The following is a 20,841-nucleotide window of genomic DNA, read 5'->3' as shown; positions in this document are numbered from 1 at the left end:
TTTCCTCACCGAGGACTACCTAACAACACCTCACAAAACTCTCCCTGGCAACAACTTGGGAGATGCTGACAACGTTTACTTTGACTAGTAATTCAATTTTATTGCTTTTAAAAAAAATTCTCTGCTCTGGAGTAACAGTGTTCTGAAAATGCTGAAAAACACTGGTTCAAGAAAAATTTTTGGAACACGGACCCCTCGAACGTGAGATGAAAACCGGAGCTTAAGAAAGAAAACACAGGAAATACAAAAATACAGTCACATGAAACTATGATCACATAGAGGAAAGGATCTCATTTTCGACTGGGTATGGTTGTTCGAGCAAAAACTGGTTATTGGTCAGGTTTTTGCTCTGAAATGACAAGTTGGAGTGCAACATCTCTAGGGTGGGTCACATCTAAGTCCTCTACTCCTAAAAAATTCAAGGGAGAGCCGGTTTGTACCGCAGGCTTCTAGTAATCACGGCTATGCCTTCTCAAATACAAAGAAGGACCACTAGAGGGAGAAACACGCAAAAAACCGTACCCTTAACAGTAGAGATCTCAAAGGGCAATAGATCTCATTACTCTCGAGCAAAAACAGGTTTCTACGGTATGCACCACGAAAGCACCACCTTAAATCTAATCTGTAGCCAAGACCACTTTTCTGAAGTCTCCGTGGGCACTACACGAAAAAAGCCTGTCTTCTGAATAGTCAGACTTCAACCCTACAAGCTGATTCAAATCTGAAAAAAAGGGCACCGCAAAAGGTCTCCCCAGAGTGAGTCAAAGGATTGCAGATGGCTATGGCTGTGGCAGTGCACTCCTCTTTCAGGATGGGCTACAACTTAACCTGACACTGGCAGAAGGATGCGCAGCAACGCTTTCTAAAACGCCTCCTTTCTAGAATCCATAACCACTTCTGGTTAGCCACTGATAGTGGCGGTTAGCCACCGCGCCCCCTTGTCTCGCCCCCAAAGGAGAGGAAATCTTATTTCCTCTATGGGCATAAAAGTGAATGAACTCATTTGCTCCCAGTCCTCCTTTCTATATCTCTACCCTAGCCCGCCTCCTGCTCGTAGAAACAGATATACGACACATCTGCCATCCTGGGATGACACCACACCCTCACTACCGCAAAACACGGAACATTAAACACACGCGCGCCAGAAAAACAGCCCAAACACCACCCCAACTTCGGGCGGAAAAGGACCGCGCAGGCGCACTAGCACCCTGTTGCCCCATTTGCCCACTTGCCCCTCCTGGTCTCTGCAATTTCACTTCCGCTCCTTTGCCCATCTGCTTCCGGGGCATTGTAGGCTCGGCCCCTCCTCAGCTCTTACCCTCCTCTGCCCGAGGAGGGGGGGAGTCGAGGGGGTGGGGAAGAGTTGGTTGTTTGTTTACACGATGTGAGCGGAAAAAGAGACCAATAAAGTTTATTCTGGAAACAAAAGGAAAAAAAACAGGGGTGACAGAGAACGGAGACGGGGGCGGGGGCGTGTGGCGGGGGCTAGCGAGGAGACGGAGCTAGAAGGAGAAAGCGGCAGTTCCGGTGCCGCCGCTGCGGCCGCTGAGGTCTTGGGCTGCTGGTGCCGCGGCCGCTGGGGCTGGGGCCGCCGGCGACGCAGGGCTCGGGCCCGGCCGGGCAGCTCCGGAGCGGCGGGGGAGAGGGGCCGGGAGGCGGGGGCCGTGCCGCCCGCTCTCCTCTCCCTCGGCGCCGCCGCCGCCGCCGCCGCCGCCGCCCGCGGGGCTGGGACCCGATGCGGTTAGAGCCGCGGAGCCTGGAGGAGCCCCGAGCGTGAGTAAAGCGCGGTCGGGATGGGGCCGGGTGGGTGCCGGGGACTCGCGGGCGCGCCCGCCGCGTTGGGCGGGGGCCACCCGCCGGTCGTCTCTCGCGGCGTCGGCCCGCAGCGGAGTTCGCCCGCGATCGCCTCTCCCTCTCCCTAGCCTGCCGCTGGCCTCACCCAGATGCACGGGCGAGGGCTCGCCGCTCCCTCTCGCTGCTCCCCCGGCCAGCCGCCGCTCTCCGCGTTTCCTTCCTCTCCCATTTTTGGGGATGGGGCGGCTGGAGACTGAGGAAGTGAGCCCAGGGCCGCCGCCCCGCCGCGGTGGCTCGGTCCCCCGCGCCCTTGCACACCCACCCGGCCCGCGGTGGCTGGGCTGCCGGCGCCGAGCCGCGAGCTGTGCCTGCGGGGCTGTCACGCCCGAGGACTCCGGCCCCGGCGACCCTGCGTTCCCTCGTACTGGGTTTAAATCGCCCGGCTGGGGCTTGGAAGGAAAAGCGCTCCCCCCACCCCGCAGTTCGCCTCCCACCCTTCCTCCCGAGGTTGTTTTTTTCCTTTCAACCGAGACAATCAAACGTGTTGGATCTTTCATTCATAGACCTGGGTCTGTGTGATTTGGGTCTTTGCTGAGGCTGTTACGCGATGCCTGTTTCATAGCTCCTCGGTGGTTCGGATAAGGCAGGGTAGCGCCCGGCATTGGGCGATGTAAACAGCAGACGTTCAGCCAGGGTGTTTTGACCGCGACTGGAGGGGTTTATTTTAGGATGCTAAAGGAAGAGTGGTGGTGGTGGCTAGTTACCAGACTTGGGAATCGAAAGCTGTTTTCTTAGATGTCGTTGACTGGGGAGCTGTTTACATAGTTAGAGAAAGGGTAAGGGGAGCGCAACCAGAGGGGGCTTTGTAGAAAAAACAGCCTTCATATTCTTTAATGAGGTGGAGTTGTGATTTCGTTTTGGTGAAGCTTCCTCATTCCAGCACTGCGCCTTTGTGCACATGCAGGACATGGTTTTGCGAGGTGATGTTTTGAATCTTAGTTTGTGAGGCCTGAGAGAACCCTAGAAAACTTGGATAGGTAAACTCCTGGTAACTGAAGTCACTGGGTGATTTCTAGGGCCACATTTGAACCACTGCGGGCAATACTGGTCTCATGTTTTCCTGCTTAGAAACTAGGTTCTCTGGGTATTTACTTACATTGCACCGTACAGAATTTATGTGCTGGTTTACGTGTTGTTGGGAAAAGACCTGGAAAATGCTTAAGATATTATGTTACTAATTTAACATGTATAAATCGGAGCACTTTGTGTCTTTATTAATGGGCTCCCGAAGCAGCTACAGTGTAGGAATTTGTTAATATGTCCGTGTGTTCAAGTTTTAAGATTTTTTTAACTGAAGCATTGAATTCTGGTTGACAGCATAGATCTCTATCTAAACATCACATGTTCTGGAAAATTTTAATTATCAGATTAACTGTTCTGCAGTGTCATCAGCCAAAATTATCTGAAGAGGGCCCACTGGGTGTGTGTGTGTGTGTGTGTGTGTGTGTTGGTGTTTTGTTTTTTAAGTTTTCTCACCTCGTGTTTTGGGATTAAAAAAAAAATTTCATCCTTGACTTTTTTCAAAAGTTTCTTATGGGTGTTTTATCATTGTAAAATAGAGTGCTTTCCTATTAAAATTACAAAATAGGTGATTGAAAGAAATGATAGCACATGATACAGAATAGTCTTTTTATATATCTAAAATTTTTTTAAATTTTAAGTAAGTTGGATATAGCGTTAAAGAGATGTCACTAAATATGAATAGTATACTTAAACTGAAAAATTACTGCATGAAAGTGTATGGTCTCATGGGGCTAGATATATCTAAAAGGGGGACTGTAAAAGAGCAGTAGCTTTGCCTCGCTCTGTGCATGGAACAGCCCTTCTGGAGGCAGAGCTTCCTTCCTGTCGGGATAAGATCCTCTCCATCCCAGATAAGTATCCCCTTAAAAAGAAAACAAAAAACTGAATTTGTAAATAAAATACTTATATAATAAGGTAGATCATAATAACTTTTTTCCTAAAACAGTTTACTTTGTGTGTAGCTTTCCTTATTAGTGCCCTTTACTGAATAAAGTATTTTTAACATTTGCTATTACCATTTAAAGGGCATTTGCTCTGCTGATCTGTTTATTTCAAAAGAGCTAACTTAATCCCATTTGATCTCTTTAGCAACTAGAGTAGCATTATAAGGATCAGTTCTCTATTTTATTATTTTAATATGTTGAATTCCAAGGTAGGGGTGGTTCTTTCAATGAAATATGTTTCTTAAGCATTATAAAAGATTTCGTCTCTGGTGAAAATGTTTATGATCTTAAAAGTTGTGCAGTTTTAGAAGCTAAGTCTTGGCATATCATGGTTTATATTAGCACAGTTATCAAGCTGTTTTATTAAGTGTTGTTTATCTTGAGCTACACAACAATCCTGTAGACAAGGCTGTATTACTACCTCTGAGAAATGACATTTTCATCTGAGGTCAGACAGGTGTCAGGTGACAGACTCATTGACAAAATCAATGTTTTCTGACTCTTTTCATTATGTCATGCTACCTCCAACCTGCTCCAGCTTGCTTTTTAATAGATAAAGAAACTGGAGTCCAGAGAAGTTTAATTACTTAAGATCACCTTTTCCCTTATTCGCAGTAATAAATATATACATTTAATTCCGTATATAGTGTAAACGGTGGTATTCAATCCTAGCTACATATTAGAATCATCCAGTTAGCTTTTTAAAAATACGAGTGCCAGCGTCTCATTCCCAGAGATTCTGATTTAATTGGTCTGAGATGGAGTCTAGACATCTGTTTGTTTGTTTTAAAGTTTGTTTTAAAGTTCCCCAGGTAATTTTAACAGACAAGATTGTAAAGCCCTTGCTTTCAAGGACCTTGCTTCTCTCTCTAGGTTCATCTCTGCTCCCTCCTCCTACAGCTCCCTTGACCTTTCCCTGCTTCATGTGCAAATGCTGTTTGCTCTTCTGAAACGTTTGCGAACTCCGCACCTCTTCCTTAACTGGCTGACTCCTACTCATCTTCCCTATTATCTCCTTTGAAAAGTCTAGTCTGGGTCAGGTGTCCCTGCTTCCTGTTCCCATAGTATCTTGTACTCCCACTGTCATAGCATTGACTCACTGCATTGTAGTTGCCTATTTATTTGTATCCTCTAAGATGTAAATTCCATGAGAAGGATAGGGACTCTCTCTTTTATATACAGTTGTATTCTTATTGCCAAGCACAGTAGTCAGTACATAATAGGCACTTATTGACTGAATAAATAAATATGTTAGCAACATACTTCTTTATAATATGTAATAATTTATAAATGCCAGTTGAGTTTTTATTCTTGCCAAATACATTTAATATTTTTGGTCACTAAAAATGTACATCCCTAAATTTGCCACACATATGAATTTCATTTGGAGACAGTTGAGATGTTATAAATCATAAATTGTATCCAGAGTGACACTCTACCCCAAACACACACACACGCAAAATTGAGGATCGTTGTTATACACAGAACTGCACTGGAAATCAGGAGATGTGAGTTCCAATCCCAGTTTCACCACAAGTCTGTGTCCTTGGGCAAGTTTCCATCTCTTTGGGCCTCAGTTCCCTCATCTCTAACAGAGGAATCGTACTGAGTGATTTCCATCGTACTCACTGATCTAGCCTTAAAATCCCCTGGGTACTGAAACATTGGTTTTGGAATCTGAAGCACCTTGATTCAAAACCTGGCTCTTACACTTACTGGCAGGATTGCTTTGGACATATTTCCTAATCTCTATAATGGGAGTAATTACTGCTCAATAGAGTTATTGTTGTTATTATTGAGCTAAATGAGATAGTGTAGATCCAAGAGAGTTTTTGTCCTAGGTCAGGTGCTTGATAAATGTTCATTTCCTTTCCTATTAGGAGGTGTTAGATCTCACGAGTGGACTTAGTTGAGATAACAGAAAGACACAGTTCATGTAATAAATCCTGTTTTCCACTTTGCTGACTACTAGCATTACAGGTGTGACTAGGGACCAAAAACGACTGTGGCTTTTAGTTTCGTTTTCTTAGAACCCCATTCCGCTGTCAAACACCCAGGTGTTAGTCACCCTGCCTGGGAAATAATTATACCTAGAAGTTTGAACCATGACAGGATAGCAAGTGCCAAGCTGTCGATATATCTGTAATACATGAGATGGAGGAGGGGAGAGTCCAAACTGATGACGTTACAGCATCTCCAAAGATGAGTAAAATCAGACTTGACCATTCTAAAAGACGGGAACAAATTAAAGCTAAGGATGATTTATAAAAGAAGACTCAGAGATTTTGGTGAAATCTCTGTTAACCAAAGCTTAAAATTCAGAGACCATTATTTAGTAATTTCCAGGAGATATAGGAAATACATATACCTTTGGTCAAGACCAATTCCAGAAAGTAAGATTGTTCTCAACATCAGATTAGCAGTTACAGGTATCAGCATACTGAAGTTGTTGATATTTTTCTCTATTTGGGAGCCGTGTTTCTTAATTTTATATAGTTACCTTAGCCTTTATTTATTTGGTAATAAAGAGTAACCTTACACACAAAGTAGTAAGATCTCTCTGCTGAAGTTGCTTGATACTAATCTTATTTCTGTATAAATCAAATTGACTTGCCTGAGTTTTCCCTTAAGTTTATGTTTAAAGTGAATTGTATTAGTTATCTTTTTAGAAAAAATACTGTAATAAAAATTAAAAACTGAGGGTAGGAGAAACTAAAGTCTTAGGGTGTGAAAAAGAAATATGAGGCAACACATAGTGAGGTCTGAGGATTCAACCTGAAGACTCGAGATTTAAATCATTCAAAAAGGTTATTCAACTTTAGATAGACTGACAGTGTCATATAGCTATATATATTATTCACATGTAATCCTTTATTATATGGATCAATTGATCCTGGTTAAGGAATTTTTAGTGTTCTTTCTCCCTCTCCCCAACTATATAGTTTGGGGAGTTTAAAGTTAAAATGCTCCAATAAAGAGTTTGTAAGTTTGTAATAAAAGTGATGGCTTAGAGCTTTTTCTTCAAGTTTACTATTTCTTAAAGTGGACCTGTTTTTAGTATGGATTCTAGAGCTCTGGTCTAGACGGCGGAGGGCCTAAACTCTGATCCCAAACCACTACTTTCTATTTGTGTGTGGAGGAGAGGAGGCAGATTTTATCTCATCTTTGACTCTCTTTCTGCATGGATACAATAGGACTTGTAATATGATGCTTGCTAAGTAACTCACATAATTAATGAGATAATTTAAATGATCCCAAATTGCATAAAATTATTTACGGAAAAATGTATACATACTAATCATTATTTTAAACTTATATGTAATACAAGAATAACATGTTTCATGTTTGGCCTGCAATTAAATACTCATTTATTCTGTGTCATTTTAGTAGTTAACTTGATAATTTATCTAAATTACACTCATTTATAAGAGGTTAAGTTTTAGTAACTTTTAGCATATAATTGTAATTGTTACAAAGGAGTCTTTGTATCAGGGCCAGCATTGCCATTTGAAATAAATGTTGGATTAAAAAAAATAGTAAGAATTCTTAGAGACCATGCTCATTTAGTACACTTCAGATTTTAAATATTTGTGTAGTAGAAGCCAAAGAAGTGAGTGTTATAGTGTGAAAAAAGCTATATTAGGATAGAATCGTTCTGCTCTGATCATAACTGTCTTGTCAGATTAGTAAGATTGATTGGAGAGATGCATCTTATAAAGTACTATAGAAATTTAAGGCAGTATTATGAAGAGAGTTTTAACCATAAGTGTTTTAACGGGAGGAGACCATGTTTGTGTTCATTCTTGTAGCTTAGCATAGTGCCTGAATGTAGGTGACTAGTAAATATTGATATTTTTTGCAGTAGAATCATAATTGGAAATCAAAATACTTAGCTTTCTATCAGTTAGTAGCTATATACTTGAAACTATATGAAAAGTAGGTCAGTTGTTTACTTGGTCATTTGTTGAGTATAGATTTGAAATATATAAGAAACACTTTTCTATAAGTTGTTAGTTAACTAGTTGCATACTTCTGTTGATATTTGGAGACATTTTTAACAAAGATTGATATGTTAAGGAGAGGCTGTGTCCTATAGTGAAAAGAACACTAGATCAGAAATCCTAAAATCTGGGGTCTGTACTGAGCTATTAACTACCTGTCGGCCTTAAATCTTGACCTTCCAGCACTTGTTTCTTCACCTGGAAAATTTCTAAGATTCTTTACAATTCCAAAATTCTGTGAGACTCCTAGTATTTGAAAGTCTCTTTCTGATTTCAGGGAAGAGTAAGTAAGCCATTTCCTAGATGGAGGAGAGTTTATCTCAGTTTGTTGTATTTTCAGAAGCTGAAATCTTTTTGTCTGCCTGTTTATAAATTTGCACATATTTGAAGGCCCTTGTGTGAAATTATGTGGCAGAGAAAAACTGTCATCAGAATAGAATGGACTGGAAAGATTTTTTTCCTTCTTTCTGAAACCGTCAGTGACTGGAGAATTACTGCGGGCATGGCCATTTTGGTTACTGGCACTGAGAGAGCAGTTAAATGACTGACAGGCATTGAGAGTAGATCATCCATTGCATACCAGTTGCCAGGGTTATGAAGGCCAGCAGAGCTGTCACAGCACCCTTAATAGCCACTGGCCACCATCCTTACTTGTTAAAGACTTCTAGGAAAAAATGTTCCATAATTTCCCTTGGTAACCCATCCCACTAGATGGTTTTCAGAAAGTGTGTTCTAATCTTAGAAACATAATTCAAGAGGCATTTTTTTCTAGATGTATCCTCTGTTGCGCAGACAAGTATATGGAAAGATGACAAAAATGATTGTCCTTGATCGGAAAGCAATGGTGTTTACGTTATTGATTTGTTCTTTCTATAAATGTCCAAATTACCTTCAACTTTTGAATATTTTTTAACCATCAAACTGTTCAGGTCATGAGATATTTAGAGTTATTTTGAGTATGTACTCATTTTTCAACAAGCTAAGCAGATTGTGGCTTATTTTTCTTTGACAGATCGTGCTTTTCCAAGTACTTTTCTGATGGACTTATTGCAGGTCTGGACCTGAAAGTACCATTACGTTTTGAAATAATTGACTGCTTTTAGCCTAAAAATGAGTGAATTGTGGTTTCTTTTTCCTTAGGAGGTTAACTTCTTGGCAAGGCCAGAAATCTTGGAGTTTTTTGCTAAGTAAGCTACTATTCTGTGATTATAGATTTATGGAGCACATCATCAAATGTAAGGCAGCATCAATGGGAAGAATTGTGGGGAAAAAGATTGAAATTAGGCCCTACTATGAGGTCCAGTCTGAAATCAAGCCATACATGACAGCAAAGAGAGGAAAAATTACATATTCAAACTGCCGTTTTTATACTTATCATAAATATTACTAGTAACATCATTTTAAAGTTATTTTCCATATGATGATTCCTTAAAATCTAGTGGCTATTATTATTTGCCATTGAAACCCTGATAGGCAGCATCTTAAAATATTTATAAAAATGATATTTGTATTCTTTTTCTCTAACTACGTATCAGTTGTAAAAATTGAACATGACTTTAGTAAAGCAGTTTCTGTACTTGATAATTACACAAGTATATCTTAAAGCAATTTAGAATATTAGTAATTTGTAGACTGGTTGTTTCTTTGTTTTCTCTTTACTAAAAATGACCAACTTTCAGCTTTCTTAGTGATATTATGGAACTCCAGATTTCCTCAAAGTCACTTTGAATAATTTGACTGTTTCTTTGCAATGAAAGTCAGTTCTTTTTACAGCTATTCACTGTTCATGGACACTACTAACGTACAGCAAATGTATCTGCTAGGATACAACTATTAAAGCACGTCTAAATGTATCATGCTATGGTCTTTTTTGTTGAACATAAATTTGTTGAGTACATTCCTCCTGCAAATATTTTTTTCCCAGCCAAAGTGGAGGCAAGCAATCTGACAGCAGGACAGAATATTTGAAGTCAGGACAGTCTTAGAAGAATCCACAAATGTGGTCAATGTACTTAGGCTTCTTTAACTTTCCTTCTCCTAAATGTATGTCATAATGGTTAAGAGCATATACTCTGAAACCAGACTATCAAAATTACTGATTTCGTAACTTAGGGCAAGTTATTTAACTGTCAGGGTTAAATATTCTCTGGGTTAATACATATTTCCTGATTTGTAAAAGTGGGATAATAGCAGTACCTACATCATAATATTGCCATGAGGTTTCGGTGACTAATACATGGAAGCATTTAGAACAGCGCCTAGCACATAGTATGTGCTCAGTATGTGTAAGCTCCTTGAGAGCACGAACCATGTCATATTCATCAATTTATTTGGGTACTTTAACGTTATGTAGTGAATTGAATTCTGTCCATTCTTAGGATTTACTAATGGATGCAATCTCTGGAGAGCAAACAATAAGGTTGCCTTCTAACAAGCTTCTTGACATTACCGCTTGCTTTTTGTTCTATTACAACTTTTTAAGTTTCATTCTAGCTCCAGGAATCTGAATTCTATTTCATACCTCGTCCTAAGAGAAGTTAGCGTATGGAGATTTAGCTTGATAGGACTGAGGAATTCGTGGACAGAAGGTATTAAGTAAATGGATGTCCATTTTTCCCATCTATAATGAGCTTCTTACGGATTGATTTTCCCTGTCCATTCCTGGAATCAGAATCCCTGGCAGATATCTTCATAGCATTCTGCCATTGAAGCAGTGCTTGTTCGTGCTGTGAGATAGTTCCTTTCCCTGTCTTTCTTTATGCACTAGATAGTAATTGTTTCATGTTGTCACAAAGTCCCGATGTTACGTGGCTTTTATAAAATTCTCATGTCATGTTTTAAAGCTGCTTGTGTCTCACTTGCCCGTTACACTTGCTATGAGGTCTTTATTGAAGACAGTATTTAACTTGTTTGTGTATCATTCTGTTTGTTACCTAGTTTACACTGACTGGACATTGTGTAAACCTTAAAAGCCGTTTATGTCAAAATAGGGAGAGCAACTCTGTGTTTTGATTATTCCCATCAGTTCAGTCTCTGTTTGCCTTTAATCACTCAGGTGGCCACCTGTGTCCTTGATACAAGTTTCTGTGGCATCATCTACCTGGTTTCAGTACTGTTGTTGGCACCTTATATAAATGAGACTGTTAGTTCATCTTTAAGTTTTTGGTAAATATATGTGAGTTTATGTTTTCTTACATCTTACTTTTTAGCAGTTTAGACTGCTCTTGATGGTCACACGAGGTGACTTATTTTTCTCAAGATGATGATCATACAGTCTAAATTTCTCATACATCAGATTAATAATAAAACCCACACAGTTTTAAAAAACTACATATATTGTTATTAATTTATATGACGATTGCTTTAGAAAGTATCTGTAATTTTTAGCATAATTATTCACCATTTTTCATTGTTACTTGCTTTTAAAGAATTATTAAGCATACTTCCAAACATTTTTTTATGCCTGTAAAACTTTTTTTTACAAAGAATAGAATTTTGCCTCTTTTTGGGGGGGTAGTATGCACAGTGAAAAAAAAGATGACAGTGGGCTGCCCTTGTACCAACCAAGAATTTGTTGCCATACCATGTGGTTATGACTAACCTAGGCAGTGAAGTGAAGAGTTTACTTATTTTAAAATAGCATCACAAAGAATTAGAGCTGACAACTTATGGGAGAAAATTTCCTTAATTTTCTAAGTGTACACATCAGTATGTATATTTTGAGTTACCCCAAACCTAAATTTTAATATTATGAATCTGGGAAAGGGGAATGTTATGAACTTTGTGTATATTATCTCCCTTAATGCCCACAATAGCACTTTAGTGCACATGTAGTCTCTCTGTGTCACAAATTAGGAAACTGGAGTTCTACATCTAATCAGTACAGTGGAGTCTTATCACATGAATTCAACTAGTATACTCAGCCAAAAGTAAAAACAGAATAAAAGTAATCATTTAAATATTACAGTCACATCCTACTACTGAGCTTTTGCTCCAAAGTAGACATGAGATTAAAGATAGGAATTTGCTGTCGCCTCAAGTGGTCTCAATATGCAAATGTGGGCATCTCACTGTATTGAATGTGATTCTGTTATTTAGACCTATAGAATGTTCTTAGAACATGGCCTCTATTACCAAGCGTCTAGTGCTGAACCAAAGAAACAGCAGTTTGTTCCAGTGCTGAAATAAAACAGCCATTTGTTTTAGACTTGCTGAGCAATTGTGTTGATTTCCAAGGTAGCCTGCAGGTATGGCCACAACAAACTATTATCTATGCATGTATGCTCTCTCTGATACATGCATGCACATGCATAAACCCACACCCTTTTAAGAACTACATATATTTTACGTGTTACATATATAATTTTATTTGTATTCTAGATTGCTGTATATATATTATATCTTTATACAAAACATTTCTGTACAAGGTGGTATACAAACAAAATGTGCACTGTAATTTATGGGTGATTTAAGACATTTTTCAAGGAGAATGTTGACTCCCTACATCCAAAGACTATGTTTGTGTTGTTTGCCACTGTATAACTGTATACCCTGGGTCTAGCACATTGCCAAGGACAAGGTTTATTGAATAAATGGAGAAAAAATGTTTAATCACTCAGCTATTTATTTTTTTAAATGTAAATAGACATATGGCGATCATATTTTCTCAGCCCAAATTTTGAAGGCACTTTTGGAAAATCTCTTTCATTTCCCAGATGGGTTACTCTTAAGTCATATTAGAATAATATGGAAAATAGAATATTAGAAATTATAACTATTTCACAACGTCTGATCCTAACGTGACCACTGGAGGACTTACCATTATTTATGTTTGTTTCCTTTCTCCCATCTGTTGTTTTATAGGTATGTGGGTTTGCAAAAGGAAACTCATAGGCAGAATTTACTTTATGAAAACTGTGAGTGGGTTTCTGCTCTTTTGCCTAGAGAAATGGAAAGACTAGAAGATAGAAAATGTAAATAAGTAACAAATCTACATGTTACTTTCACCTCCTTATGTAATATTCTTCCCTTTCTACAAATACTGTTTGTGTGTCCTATCTGATCTGTGTGGGGAAGTGGAAGTTCCCCTGGAGCCTTGGAAAGAGAAAAGTATACCCTGAGTTGCCATGTGCCATTCTTTCTGACTGGCCAGAAGACATGACTTCTCTCCTACACTGGGGAGAAGGAAAGGTTTGATGCAGTGAAATGGGACATTTGCTTATAATTCCAGATCAGAACCAGATTATATAACCTGCCTGTTAACTACATGACACTGAATAAACCATTTATGTTCTATGAGCTTGAAATGTTGTTACTGTATAGCTAATAACTGAAATATATGTTTCCAGGGTGCTGTGTGCCAGAAATGAGCTTGTGCAAACAAGCTTTAAGAATGTAGAACCCCAATAAACGAGCAACTCTAAATAAAATAGGATATTATTTCAACAGTATATTAAGTGTATTTTATGATTGCCAAGTAGGAATTATTCTAAGAGTGCAAAAATGGCTTAATATGAAATTTTATAATAGGTCAATAAATCTGATGAGGGAAATAAAGATCAGATCAGTAAATATGGAAAAGAAACTAATAATTTCCTTTCGTTTCTTTAAAAACAGGAATGAAGAGAAATTTCCTTAACAAAATATATCAAACTAAAAGTTAAAGTCTTATTTAATAATGTAACATTAGAGAAGTAACCATTTTTTAAAACGTGGCAACCCATTATTGCTACATTATTATATAACATTGTTTCGGAAGTTCTGGCCAATACAATAAGACATGAGTTAGAAAGAAGAGGAGTAAATACTGAAAAAGAAGCTGCACAATCCCATTTTTGGTGTGATATGATTGCATTCCTAGGAAAACCAAGAGTCAACTGAGAAATTATTAGAATTAATAAGACTATAGAATAACTAGATAAAACAAATACTTTAAAATCAGTAGTTCTTTATGATAGCAATAATTGTTTAGAAAATATAACATAAAAATCATTTTTAACAATAACAGAAAATTTAAAATTATGTTAATAAGAAATATGTGAACCCATGTGAAGAAACTATTGGGATATGGGGGGGGCGGGGGCAGGGGACAAGGGTGCCACAGGAGAACATTATGTTCCTGAGTGGGAAATCCAGCTATTACAAATATCAGTTTTTCTCAAGTTAATTTACAGGTTTAGCATAATCTTAATTTCTTAAAAGTGTGTTTGAGAAATTAATAAGATAATTCTTAATTTTGTCCAAGTGACTAAACAGCTAAAAATGAGATCACTGTTAAGTAAAAAACCAAGTACAGTGATAGAGAGCTAACCCTATAGCCCTATCAGATACCAAAATATACTGTAAAATTACAGTAAATAAAAGAGGTGGTTACTGGCATATGCATTGATAGTAAAGTCAGCGAAAAGGAGTAGAGATCCCAGAAACAGACATCCTAAATATAATCAAGGAGTCATCAGAAATCAGTAGAAAATGAAGACATTCAGTAAATGTTTTTATTAGAGTGTTAAATAGTTAGATAAACAAAGTCAGTTTGAATCTTTATCTCATCTTACATACCAAAATAAATTCTGGGTAAAGTGAAGAGTTAAGTGAAAGAGAGTAAATATCCTTATGCTAGTCTCAAGAAAGATATTTACCTGGATGGGGAGGTACCTTACAAACATGAAAGAATTGGAAGGACTCATGAGGGGAAGGTTCTTTACATTTGACTTTTAAATAAAACATTGACATTTATTCTGTCTTTTTCCCCCCCCCCCCCCCCCCGTACAAATGAACAAATTAAAAGATGTGCAAGCCAGGATTAGAAATTTGCAAGAATGTAACATATTATTTAAGGTGTTCAAATACTTTCAGAAACACCAATATCCATGTAGATGAATGAACAAAGAACTTGAGAAAACAGGTTCATTTACTAAAGAGAAAATAAAAGTATATGGGAAAATGTTTTTCCCTAGCAGGTAATCAAAAAAATGAAACTTTAACATGCAGTGATTATGTTCTTACTTTTTGAGTTAGCAAGAAGTTTTTTCTAATGTGGTGGTGTGGTGAAGGTGCCATAAAATGGGCTTGCTCGTGTATTTCTACTGGCATCTAAGTTGATTTGACCCTTTTGGAAAGCAAGTCAGGAATCTTTTTGCCTTTAAATTAACATACCTTTTGGCCGCATAATTTCATTTGCAGCATTATATATAATGAAATTTTAAAACAGCTTGGGTATTCAACAAGTAAACTGTGCTATGTCTCCTATAGAAATGGGTAGTCATAGAAGACTATTGTTTATGAAGAATTTACAATAATTTCAGGAAATGTTTTTGAGGTGAAAAAAGCAAGATACAAAATTATTATACTATATGAGCACAATTATATAAACCAAAGAAATCAACTAAAATTACGCATAGAAAAAAAGCTGTAAGGGAATACATCAAAAAATGGTAATAATTGTTGTCTCAGGTGCATTTTCTGCTGTTTTGTTTTCCTCTTTCATCTGTGCACCAGCATGTTAGTAGACACTGCAGTCTATTTAAGTGAATGAATTTCTCTAATAAGCATGAGTTACTTTGACTTTGAAAGAAATATGAATACAGTCTACATCTAAGTTAAGAAGTGTGGAAAGCACTCTGGAAAGGAACCTAGTTAATAATACGTTACACTTAGATTTCCAGTTTTGAAAATGTTTTCACATTTCTATTTTATGTGATCCTTTTCTGTTAACATCACTGCTTGCGTAAGTTAGAAATTTGTCTTAACCTTGAGTCTGTCATCTCTGACCTACCAAATCCAACTGATCACCAGACCTTGAGTATTCTTTCTTAGAAATGTCTCTTGAGGGCCGGCTCCGTGGCCGAGTGGTTAAGTTCACGCGCTCTGCTGCGGCGGCCCAGGGTTCAGATCCTGGCATGGACATGGCACTGCTCGTCAGGCCACGATGAGGCGGCGTCCCACATCCCACAACTAGAAGGGCATGAAACTAAGATATACAACTGTGTACAGGGGGCTTTGGGGAGATAAAGCAGGGGGGGAAAAAAGGAAGATTGGCAACAGTTGTTAGCCCAGGTGCCAATCTTTAAAAAAAAAAAAAAAAAGAAAAGAAAAGAAATGTCTCTTGATTTCATCTCCATCTTTTCTCATAGTCACTGCCTTAGTTGATCCTTTCCTGTACTACTGAAGTATCCCAACTCGTCTCACCACTCTTCTTCTCCTTTTTTACTTTCCACGCTGCTGCCAGAATTATGAAACTTGTAAACAACTAGCAGGATTTCGTGTATGTGCTGTAATAAATAGGCTCTATGGAAGAAAGCAGGGGAGAGATCGACACTGTTCCACACTCCTGCCAAAATATCAGCCTAAAACACAAAATTGATCTGCTTAAAGCTTAGTAATTCCTTGTGACCTACATTGCTGCTTCTCAAGCTTTAGGTGTATGTGAGAATCCCCTGAGGAATCCCCTTTTGCCATGGCTGCTCCTACCCAGTAACTTGCTCACCTGGCACACTGTCTTCAGCTTCTCTGTAATCTGTGTAAAGTATTCCTGGACTCTCCTGGGCAGAGTTGCTCTCTGCCTCCTCTGTGTTTCCACAGCCTCTATTTGTTACAATACATACATACTAACTTTTGCTTGCTTTTCTACATCTCTCTCTTCCTCAATAGACTATGAGCCTCTTGAGGTCAGCTATGCCATTTTATTTCTCATATACCTCTAGTATAAGTCTGGCACATAATATTTGCTTGATAAATGTTTGTCATATGATTAACAGTCCAGTAACGATGGCCGAGAAGGAGTGTTTAGTCCCAATTTTCTAGTGAGGAAGATGAGGTCTTAAGAAGTTAAGTATTTGCTTTCAGTTACCCAGCTTATTGAGTCTAGACTTGAGACTTCTATCCAAGACACCTGGCTTCTTTTCTGTTTTTGGTCTTTCCAGGAAAGGTAAACAGACTACCACAGTAAAAGTTCACACACATCCCTTTTTAAGACTTTTTTTTTTCCTGCTTACATATTAGTTGATCTTTTATCATGTTTGGGGGAAAAGGTGTTTTAATAAACTTTTTCATCATATTCACACTTTATGAAATACTATCCATTCCTCTTGGGCAAGAACTGAATATTATATATTAAGCTATTTGTCTCTGTTTCATATCTGACCGCCTATACTTTGCTTTGTGATGCTTACGTGTATCCCTTGCAGAAACCGTACTATATTACCTAATGGGGTGTCCACAAATACTTATTTAATTAAATTCAGCTGACATTTATGTAGGTAGCATTTTATTCTGCAACCATTAAGACAAAAAGCTATAAATATATATATGTATTCAAGTGGGTTTCCATTGTATTTTTTAAAGCTCAATTTCCAAAGTTTAAATGTGTTTAGCTTTGCCGTAGACTTCAGTCTTAAGGTGTTGATGGAAATCAACCACCAGCTGCAGAGTTCAGATCCAGTATGCCATAGAATACATCTAGCTATGGCTTAAACCAAATGTTAGCTATGAAATATTTAGTAGCAACTGTTCTTTTAAAAGAAACATTTTAGATAATTAGAGTCATCTTGTAATATCCTTACACCCAGCTGTCAGCTTTTTACTTTTTCTGCCAATATTTCTGGAACTGAAATCAAGAAAATGGAAATTAGGGTACCACACTTTGAAGTACACTAAACACTTGAAAAACTGTTCTGTGGAATAAGATTTCCAAATAGAGTTTCTCAGTCAGTGTCTCAAAAGAGTTTTATAAAAATCAAATATCTATAATAACCCTCTCTAATATTAAGCTGAAATACATACATTAATAAATAATAGGGGCATTTGAGAAATTGAAGAATTGCCTCTATTAATAGCATTGGACTTATCAAAGTAAATTTGAGCATTTAATACCATTTTTTTAAATTTTCTGCTACTCTCTCTTAATTTTGTTACTATGTTTAATCAGCATCACACTATCCTTCCATTTTCCCTTTCTTTTGCTTTCTTCTAATATACTCAAATCTCTGTTTTCTATCACATCAACTTTCAATAGTATTCCTGATTCCCCACTATGTTAGACAATGATAATAGTACCCTATTTTTCCTTTCAAGTCCTCTCCCACCCTTCCACAGCCCGTCATATATACAGTTACTTTTTACGTTATCAAGTAATGGTAACATTCACATTCTATTTTATAACCATACTTAAATCCTCTGATGTTTTGACTGTAGGTAGATTTTAATAGTTGAAGCTAAAATAGTATTTACGTTAATATGATTATGTAAAAATGTTTCACTCCACAACCAAGTAGAGTACTAGGATTGGAGTTTTTTTCTGTATGTTCTGTACACACACACATGCAAACATGCACACGCCACAATCAAATGGCATTTATTCTAGAAATACAAGGGTCATTTTAATGTTAGGAAATCTGTAACACACGTATAAACACACATTTTCTCTCTCTCCCCCCCCCATCTCCCTCTCTCTCTCTCTTTTTCTCTGTTTCTCTGTCTCACACACACACAACTATAGTAAAATAGGAATAGAAAGCTATTCCTTGACATATTAAATAATAGCTATCCCAAGCCAGAAGCTTCAGTCAGGTTTAATAATGAAAGATTCACTTTCCATTCACGTTATAAATAATGCAAGGAACAATCAGTTGCTATTTTCTCACCTTTTTTGTGTTGGTGTACCATACTTGTACAGTTAGATAAGGGAAAGAAAACAAGTATAATAAGAAAGGAGGAGACAGATTATTGTTTGCAAATTTTACTTTCCATATCCATTTCTCTTTCTCCTAACTGCCCACTCATATCCTGCCCCTCAAAGTGTAACCAATGTTAACAAAGTGATTAATTGTAAGGGAGAAAATGAGAGGTATATAAGAATACATGTTTATATATACTTGTTAATCCAGATTTTTAATTTTATTAGTATAGAATTGTAATCAACACTTTTTTGTTTTAATGTCTTCTGAGTCTATGATTATATTCCCCTTTTAAATTTTTATTTAATTTTCATCATCAAAATAAATACATCTTCCAGTAATGACAGTATGAGGAGGTTAGGTGATTCCTCCTCCATAGAAAAGAAGCATAAGAATGCTGGAGTAAGTATGTTAATATCAGCTAAAATATATTTTCTTTAAAAAAAAAGTACTAGAGACAAAGAAGGACATTTCAAAATTATAAAGGAATGAATACAGCAGGACAATATAAACACAAATATATACGCACTTAATAACAGAGGCAAAAAATACATGAAGCAAAAACTGATAGAATTGAAAGGAGAAATAGGCAGTTCAACATTTAGAGTTGGAGATTTCAGTACTCTTCTCTCAACAATTGGTGGAATAAGTAGACGGAAAAATAGGATATAGAAGACTTGAATAAGGCAATCAATCAAGTTGACCTAATTGACATCTACAGGATACCACACCCAGCAGCACACTCACAGTGCATTTGAAACATTCATCAGGATGAGCCGTATATTGGCCCACAAACATAAAATGTGTTAATAAATATGAAAGGATTGAAATTATGGACTGTGTTCTGCAACCACAAAGAAAGTCAATTAAAAATCAATACAGAAAAACTTAAAGTCCCCAAATATGAGGAAATTAAATGACATATTCTAAGTAACCCATGGATGAAACAACAATTAACAGGGGGAATTAGAAAATATTTTTAACTGAATGAAAATAAAAATACAACATATCACAAAATATTTGGTGTGTAGTTAAAGCAGTGCTAAGAAAAAAATGTATAGCTTTAAATGCTTATACTGGAAAAGAAGGAAGTTCTAAAATCAATTATGTAAGCTGCTACCTTAAGAAGTTAGAAAAGAAAGAGTAAATTAAACCCAAAGTAAATAGAAAAAAGGAAATAAGGTCACAACAGAAATCAAGGAAATAGAAAATAGAGAAAATTAATGAAATGAAAAGCTGATTCTTTAAAATGTTCAGTAAAACTGGTAAACTTTTAACTAGAATGATCAAGAAGAAAAGAGAGATCTAAATTAACAATATTAGGAATGAAAGAATGAGTATTATTACAGATACTATAGATACTTAAGATAATAAAGGAATATTATGGACAACTTTATACCAATCAATTTGACGACTTAGATGAAATGGACAAATTCCTTCAAAACTACAAATGACCAAAACTGACTCAAGAAGAAATAGAAAATCCAAGTAGACTTATATAGAATAAAGAAATTCAACTAGTAATTAAAAACCTTCCAACAACAACAAGAATCCACCCCCAATGGCATAGCTGGTAATTTTTTGAAACACTGAAGGAAGGAAAAATACCAGTCCTACGCAGATTTTCAGAAAATAGAGGAGTAAAGAGAATATCACAGCTTATTTTATGAGGCCAGTATTACCTGGACACCAAAGCCAAAGTCATCACAAGAAAAGAAAACTAGCAGCCAATATTTCTCATGAACATAGACACAAAAATCCTTAACAATATATTGGCATATTAAATCTAGCAATATATAAAATGGATAATATATCATGGCCATGTGAGCTTTATCCCAGCAATGAAAGGCTGGCTTAACTTCTAAATATCAGTTCCATGTAATACACCAGTGTATTAATGTTGAATGTAATAAAGTTGAAAAACCATATGATCATCTCAATAGACGCAGAAAAGATATTTGACAAAATTCAACACAAACTTAATAAAAACATTCAGCAAACTAGGAATTGAAGGCAACTTCCTCAACTCGATAAAAGATGTCTATGAAAAAAAACTAAAAGCATACTTCATGGTGTATGATTTTATGCTTTTCCAGTTAGGATCAAGAACAAGGCAAAGATGTTTGCTCTCATCACTTTTATTCAGCATTATGCTGGGAAGTTCTAGCCAGTGCAGCATGACAAGAAAAAGAAAGGACATGTAGAATAGAAAGGAAGAAGTAAAACTGTTTTATTCATGAGTGGCATGTTTGTGGAAAGTTCTAAGGAATTTGCATTTAAAAACCTAATAGAACTAATATGTGAATTTAGCAGGGCTGAAGGATACAAAATAATAAATGAGAATTA

The 20,841-nt window shown here is 37.2% G+C and overlaps 1 protein-coding gene across 2 annotated transcripts in view; it reads left to right on the top strand.

The window, feature by feature from the left end:
- The first annotated feature begins 1,373 nt into the window (after positions 1–1,373).
- Positions 1,374–20,841, top strand: part of PIK3CA (phosphatidylinositol-4,5-bisphosphate 3-kinase catalytic subunit alpha) — a 73,138-nt gene continuing 53,670 nt past the window's right edge. The window contains exon 1 of one of the 2 annotated variants that reach the window (XM_046659096.1): positions 1,374–1,773. The gene's annotated coding sequence lies outside the window, so the exon portion shown is untranslated. The remainder of the gene's footprint in view (positions 1,774–20,841) is intronic. The other variant, XM_046659094.1, reaches the window with a different exon arrangement.

This window comes from Equus quagga, chromosome 4 (genome assembly GCF_021613505.1).
Source record: "Equus quagga isolate Etosha38 chromosome 4, UCLA_HA_Equagga_1.0, whole genome shotgun sequence".
NCBI classification, from domain to species: domain Eukaryota; kingdom Metazoa; phylum Chordata; class Mammalia; order Perissodactyla; family Equidae; genus Equus; species Equus quagga.
This window is presented reverse-complemented; position numbering and strand designations above follow the sequence as displayed.